We start from the raw sequence: 7,907 nt of genomic DNA, 5'->3' as shown, positions 1-7,907 counted from the left end.
CTTCATCACAACAGCAAACTATGTAAAATCCCAATGGGCTAATCCAGGACAGTCACACCAACTAGTCAGTTGTGCCAAAGAAGCATGCATACCATAAATGGGCGGCCTTCAGATCTTCTGAAATCATTACAAACATTTTAGGTAAACTGCAACACAAAAAGTGGAGATGAAGTATAGCGGACGTGCACATGGAAAAAGTTATAGGGCTTCCCTAACTGCAAAGTTCAGATCTAGATTAAAACTTTATGAAAGTTCAGGGGATCTTAATATCCTGTGTTTTGGCCTGATCTTTCTCAAGGGAAAAAAAGCCACTCTTCCCTATCCCCAAATCAACATCTATTTCCAGAACAGAACTCAATCTTTATACGGTTCTGCAATGTTCAGGATCCTCTCCTCCACCATTTGTGTAGGCCCACCTGGAAATGTCACAAGAAAGCTTTTTCTTACTGGCTTTTCAGCCTAAGTTTGCAGATGCAAGAGCTCAGCATGGTCATGAGAATATCGAAATCAAACCCTAGCTCTGCACTTTGGGGTTCTTCCTTTGCCAGCAGAGAACAAGCTGCTGTCTTCCCGCACAATCTCAAAGTGTACCACAACAGTGTTCCTACAAGGCACCTAAGAATTAGTACAAGACTCAGATGATCACAAAAGTGGTTAAATGATAGGAGGTTTTGATAAGCATTTACTAAGTGCTGAAGATTTTCCAGTGGAATACTTTTCTGTCAGGAAATGCTGATTTGACAGAATTAAAACACTCTATGGGAATGTGTCAATTTTGTCAAAGCTTTTGACAGAAACCAGTCAGGCAGGTTGGCCAGCCTGGGCTTGCCCAGCTCCCTAACTCTTTGGGAAGCTGATATCCTAGGCTGCCCAGCTCCTTGTGCAGCTACCTGTTCCCCATGGATTCAAGGCAACAAGGGGAGGCAGCTGTTTGGTGAGCTGGTTCCCTGACTCCCCAGGCAGATGCCTCCTGGGGCTTCTTGCCTCCCCAGGTAGCCAGGTCCCTGTGAAGTCAGGTAGCCTCTGGGAGGCAGCTGTCCAGGTAGTTGGGCACCCAGGAGAACACCCAAAAATTCAGTTTCTATTCTCCCAAAATGGAATTTTTTCTCCTGTGAAAAAATCTGCGTTTTTTTCCTACATTTTATCCCAATTCAGAAAGATTGTGTTTATTTTTGCCAAAAAAATCAAAATTTTCCATGGATGAGAAATTCAGTTTTCCAGTCAGCTCTAATGAACTGGGAGAACAACAACATGTAACCCATGGATTGCATGCAGCCTGATCGGGTCATGAAATACAGACTTCCTCGCCACTTTTTTAATGAAACTACATGGCGAATACAAAACTAATCTAAAATAAGTCTGATTGCTGGCATACTCAAAACACACCAATTCTATGTTCCTATACATCTTCCAAGGAAGTTCCTATGTAAACAAATATTATGGGTGTGTGCATTTTTAAATGTTGTACACAGTATGTGCATATATACATGAATTAGTTACTGGCTTTGAGCTCCTGTTAAGTGGCCACTCCTGAGCAGCCCACCTTAGAAGGACCCCCACCAACTCAAAACAAATTTAACTCCTGACTAGACTAGAGCTGTGGGATTCCGTGGTAGTATCTAGTGCATTCTGCATACTTAGTGGCACTTGAGTTCCTAAGCCCCAAAGTCACTTTTGAAAATGGGACTTAGGCTCCTAGGTCATGCAGATGCTTTTGAAAATGTTGCCTCATGTCTCTTGTCACTAAATTTAGGTTGCAGAAACTTTTCATTTTAAGTCTGCTGCTCAGTATAGTTGCAGAGATTAAGCAATATTGTACAATATTAAACTGATATTCAAGCACTCACCCAAACTGCCATGGGGGTAACTGTGGCAGAATCTTCAGTGGTTCCCCCCTCCGAAGGTGGGAGAACATGACCACGCCCAGTTGTCTCCATTGGGTGGTTCCAACACAGGCCCCACTTCCTTACTATTTGCCAGGGGATTGCTCTGCCATTTGTGGGCCTTCTTAAGTCTCTCTGGAGGGGGGATCAAAATGAACGCCAATGCATTCACCAATTTTTCACCAATTCTAGCCCATTACAAAACAATTCTTTAACCATTCCTAGCACATTATGAATAAATTCTTTAACCAATTATACCTCATCACCTTAGTTGATTTAAATCTTGCAAAATTAATTATACAACAGACAGAAATAATTAAAGAACCACAGAGAGACCATACAGATAAACAGTAGAGAAGTAGGGACCATAAAGGCAAAACTATGGAAGTATAGATTTCACAGTCACAACTGTTAAGCTGTTTCTTGTCAGACAGAATGCTATCAAACAAAGTTTTCTTTAAACATCTTAAGATCTGTTCCTTTATCTGGTGTTGGTAACTACCATTAGGACAGGAGTGCCTTCTTAACAGCCCAATATTACATTGTTTTGATGCAATTTATATGGAATGTGAGGATGTGACTCTCTGCAGCTTAGCTCATGGCTGCTGTTTTTACTGTAGAAGACGACCTCAGACCTTACACACCTGCTCATTTTCCCACTGTACTCTCCTCAGGGTAACAGTGAAGCTGTCCTGGCTCCTCATTCTGCTTTTTAGGGCACTCCTGCTCCTCCCCCACACCCTGCAGTTTTCTCCCTTTTATAGGCCTCCTCCTCATCATGCATGATTGACAGGGCTGGAGTCGTGGAGCTAGTCCTGCCACCAGGGCCTCTCTGACACCTTTCTCGTCCATGTAGAGTCTATGCACCCCACCACAGTAACTATGATACTGTTTTCTATGTTCTGCACCTTAAAGTCTGCCTACATATGTGTTGGGGTGGGGAGGGACAGAGCTATGAGGCAGTGTAAGAGCTTAAAGTGACATACTCTACTTTCTCACTCAGATATTTTATACTTGCTCTCTTTTTGTTACTTTTCTTAATCTAAAGTAAGTCGCCTAGACTGACAGTACATGATTTGCAGTGTGCATATGGGAACACACAAAAAGATGGTATTAAATTATGTCTGCTATGTGCATATTTTTCCCTTGCCCATTTTCAAAATACCATTTAACAGGTACGGAGTGAAAAAACAGTTCAGACCAACAAAGAACCACCTCCCCATCACACAAAACCTTTGCCCCAAACTAAATGCAGACACTTAAAAAAAAATGTGGTTAAATTCCTCTCTTCCAATTCCCCCCTTATTTTACTTTTTTGCCCAGTTCTGGGGTCTGGTCAGCACTGGAAGTGCTGATGTGTCACAAGAAAGACTTTTGCTGACCAACCAGAATTGGGAGGAACTTGAAATTTTACAAGGAAGTCTATTCTCCCAAGACTTCTATTCCATTGATGCAAGTCCTAGAGCTTGGTTCTAACTTTCATAGACTGCAAAATTTTCAAGACAGAGCCTCTGTGTGTGCACCTCCATGTGCACAGTGCCTCCCACAAGGAGGCCAGGATCCTGACTGGTGACTCTGAACATCTGCAACATAGATATTAAATAATAATAATAAATAAGGGCCTGATTTACATATGTATTTAGCCATCCAAAGATGCAGAGAGGTGCCTAGTAGAATTTACACTAAGCAGGTTAGGGACCTAACTCCATTGAAGTTAATGAGAATTAGATGTCTACCCTGATTAGGTACTTTTGAAGATCCCCTGAGGTGCTATCTTCCTAGTTTTTTACATAGTGCTCATCACTAGAGTATCATTCAAATTAAACAAACAAACAAACAAATAAAAACCTCTTAGGGTGTCAGTTTCAGATTCTGGGGTGCTTATCTCTTTTGAGGCTCACCAGTCTCTACTAATTGGCAGAAGTCATTATTTTCAATACTGAAATCCCGAAACATCTACATTCTGCATTTCCTGAAAAGGTGCAACAAGGGGATAGAACAGGATGCCCGAGTTCTCACATTTAAACTCTTTTACCCAAATTAGATATTTGCCTAACTTTCAGAAAATAATTTGTATCTGAAGAATACGTCAGAGTTATTTTGCAGAAGATGAGAAGCTGAACTGAAATCTCCTTACAGAAAGATAGCTCCAGTTTTTAGCATAGACATTTCTCTTTATAAGGTTTTCAAATGCTAATGTTCTCCTTGAAGAATGTTAAATATCTAAATTGTAAATTGCCACTGCATGATGAATTCCAAAATGAGAAAAGGAAGGAAAGTAGTAATTGTTTTTGAATTCCAGCTGTTGTAAGCTACTGCAAATTCATATTTCATTTGTTGGTTTTGCTTAACTTTAACAAAAGCTGGAGATGCTACTGTAGAAGTGATTAATGGGAGCAACACTAGATAGATTTCTGAGTTATGCCACTGGAGAAGACATCTGATAGATAACAATAAGAGCTGGTCGGAACTGAGAATTTTTGTTCTACACGAAATTCTGAGGTTTCAAAATTTATTTTCTTTCCAAATCAAAATGAAAACAATTTTTTTGACATTTCCCATAAAATTAAATTTTGCGTCATTTTGATAGAAATCAGAATTACTTTTGCAACTTTTTATATTATAATACATAATAAGTTTCCAAACAAAAAGTCATTTCAATAGGAAAAACTGAATTGTTCCATTTGGATAAGGCCAAAACTGATCTTGTTGCAATGCTTCATTTAAAATGTTTTTAAACAAAAAATTATCAAATCAACACATTACAGTGTAGAGTTTTGATTTAGACAAAACAGCATTTTCTTATGGATAAACATTCCATCAGAAAATGTTTGACATGTTCTAGTAAGAGTGTCATGCCACCACGCTAATCAAGCATGGTGAGGTTCTAGCCAAAAGCCAAGTTCTCTCCTCAGATAAGAATATGCAACCCCCACTGCCATCAATAGGCTGAAGTTTTGTGCAGAGCAGACATCACTTCAAATCCTAGAACATAATGCGAGTTGTACTGAGGCAGCCTTGGCAATGAACTAAGAACATCCAAAAAAGATATGGATGAGAGTTTCCATAAAGGTCACAGGGACACATTTTGTAAAAGATGCTTATGCGTCAAAACATGGACAACAATATCATGCCAGAATCAGTTTAACACCTCAAACAGCAGTGAGCCTATAAAATGCTCTATCAACCACTCATTGTGTGACCTTTGGCAGGCACAACCTCTCTATACCTCAGATTACCCACTTCCATCCCTCCCAGGGTTGTTGTAAGGCTCCTTTAAACTTTTGTCAAGGGCTCTGAGTCTCCAGAAAAGAGATGCAAAATATTTATTACCTGCTATCCAAATTGATCCTGGCTTAAGAGCTGGGCATGTTATTGTGAGAGCCCCATTCTCTAGAAGAAAAGGAGTACCTGTGGCACCTTAGAGACTAACCAATTTATTTGAGCATGAGCTTTCGTGAGCTACAGCTCACTTCATTGGATAGTCTCTAAGGTGCCAAAGGTACTCCTTTTCTTCTAGAGAATACAGACTAACATGGCTGTTACTCTGAAACCATTCTCTAGAAGAGATTCAGACAAAGGTACTAAAAATAGTATGGGGAGAAAAGCTACTTTATTCTCCAGATTGTCTTGATGAGAGGATTTGTAATTACTCCGCCAAGAGCAGGGACAGATCGGACAGAGGAAAAATGGTTCCCATCAAAAAGTGGAATAAGATCCCAATTTACCACCCCTAGAGGATTGCAATGCATAAGGCACTAATGGATCACCCAACACCTCCCTCGTCTTCCCCTACTGATACAAATACATACACTGATGTGGACTTTTAAAAATAATTTTGTTATGAATCTTTTCTGTATAGACATGTTGTATCCTCTCATCCAGAGAGAACTAATGAGAATAGGGGAAGAAAAATAAAATCCCTCAGACAATTACATACCTTTTTGTGACTAGGATTCAGGCAAGCACAATGTATAGTTTTATGTAAAATAGGCATGGAACTACAGAATTATTTTGCCTATAGATGCCCTGCCTGTATGTTCACATGTGGAATTTATTCAAGCACTCCATAAAAAAAAAACACAATAGCTTAATAGCCACCATTTGCTGCACTCTCATGGCAGCACCACAATGTCTCAGAAGAGAACACATTTCAGCTGCCTCTTGCACTCGTCCTTTGCTTGAGATGCAAGTGTAACAAAGCACAGAGAACAAAACAACCCTGATAACAAAGGGAGAATTAAATACTGGCAAGGAAATAAGAAACAAGGTCTTCCCTTCAAACATGGGGAAGGCACACAAGTTCACATTCTGTTCCAGTATGTTTTCTTAGTAAGGTTCCGAGTATCTCAGAGATTTAAAATGTAACACATACTTGCTTCGGTTGCTATGGTAAATCTACTTTTTTTATATGATTTAACTGAAGAGCACTGTAAATAGTTATATAACTGTCCAAAACACAGCTTTGCCCATGCAGCTTTTATTTACACCCCCTTCTTTTTTTAGCAAAACTTTGTTATTGTTGTTTCTAATGAATATGCACACACTATGCACCGAAACAAAATGGTAGTGAAGAGGCACAGGAAATTGAATTCCAGGTAATGAACAGCATGATATTTGAAACTATTTCGGAACCCAAATGTCACAGATGTTAGGATGCAAATACTTACCTGATGAATTCAGAAATGGATGGTGTGACAGTTCTCGGGGTACCCAGGACTCTGGGTCACCTTGTTATCGCCTGCCGTTAGCAAGAGGGAGTCTTTCTTGTGGTAATTGAGTGTCATCTCCCTGCCACTCTCAGCCTTTCAGCCACTCAAGCACTCTCCTGAGGGCTTATGCCAGCCCTTCCTTCCTGCTTCAGATTAGTAATAGATGCAATGCAGTCCCCGAGTCTCCTGGAATCGTACCCCTAGGATATCCAACCCGACACTGGATACTTACAGCAATTCCATATCCTCTGCACCCGTGTACCCCATTTTACCAGTTTTACCTTTAACCATCAGCCCTGTAAACCACACAGTACTTGTGAGCACTTACAATTATACGGAAGTAGAATAAGAGAGAATAAAGATTTAACTAGAAAGAGGAGAGAGTGATGGAAATAAATGGTTACAATACAAACCAAAATCATAAACCTTGACTCTGGGTCTACACTTATCAATAGTTACTTTGACAGCCTGGAACCCCAATATTCACCACTATCATGTAATTAGGATATGTTTTGTACAAAGTATGCCTTGTGAGGTATCATTCTAAAAGTCGTGATCTGCTAGACATTAATATCTCATTGGATTGTACGTGCTACCATCGTATGTGAAGTTATGGAGTTTGGCTATGTGTGTGTTGCTGAAACATGTTGTGAGGTTGAAAACACCCACAAGCAGCCTTTCAGGTACAACCGTTCAAAAGGCCAAACAATGTTAATGGCTTATTGAGGAAATGCACCCAAGCACAAGAATTACCCCAGAAACTGTGTATAACAGAAACCTCTCAGAGATAGCACTACACAATGGGAACTGTTTGACCCAGGTCACAGCAAAAGAGCTTTCCAGCAACTGGGAAGAAAATATATAAGTGGGACAATGACATCATGAGGGGACCTCAGTCTCCCCACAACACACCTGGAAATTCCTGAACGGCTCAGTGGTACCCCAGTTCCAAGTGTCACCCTGGGAGGAATCTGTCAGTTACCTTTTCTGTCTAATCAAGTAGATTTCTCCCCCCGACCCTCCAAAGTTTAGTTTATTGGGTGTTGGATGGTTTCTCAAGAACCAGGATCCAAACCTTCATCAAAGCATCCCTCTCGACCCTTCCACCAGCAGTTTTCACCAGTGAATGGATCTAGAGTACCTTTCCCTACACTCTGTCCTATTATTTAATTTATTTATTTAGCGTTTGCATATTCACAGAGCTAAGCAATAGCGTTCTTAGTGGCCAATGGCTCTCAGAGCCCACTCTGATTAGAGGCCACTCCTCAACAATGTGCATCATTGTTTGATTTGTGCCATAGCTGCAGTTTGG

This window comes from Lepidochelys kempii, chromosome 4 (assembly GCF_965140285.1).
Source record: "Lepidochelys kempii isolate rLepKem1 chromosome 4, rLepKem1.hap1, whole genome shotgun sequence".
Classification (NCBI taxonomy): Eukaryota; Metazoa; Chordata; order Testudines; family Cheloniidae; genus Lepidochelys; species Lepidochelys kempii.
The sequence above is the reverse complement of the archived record's forward strand: the minus strand, read 5'-3'. Positions refer to the sequence as shown.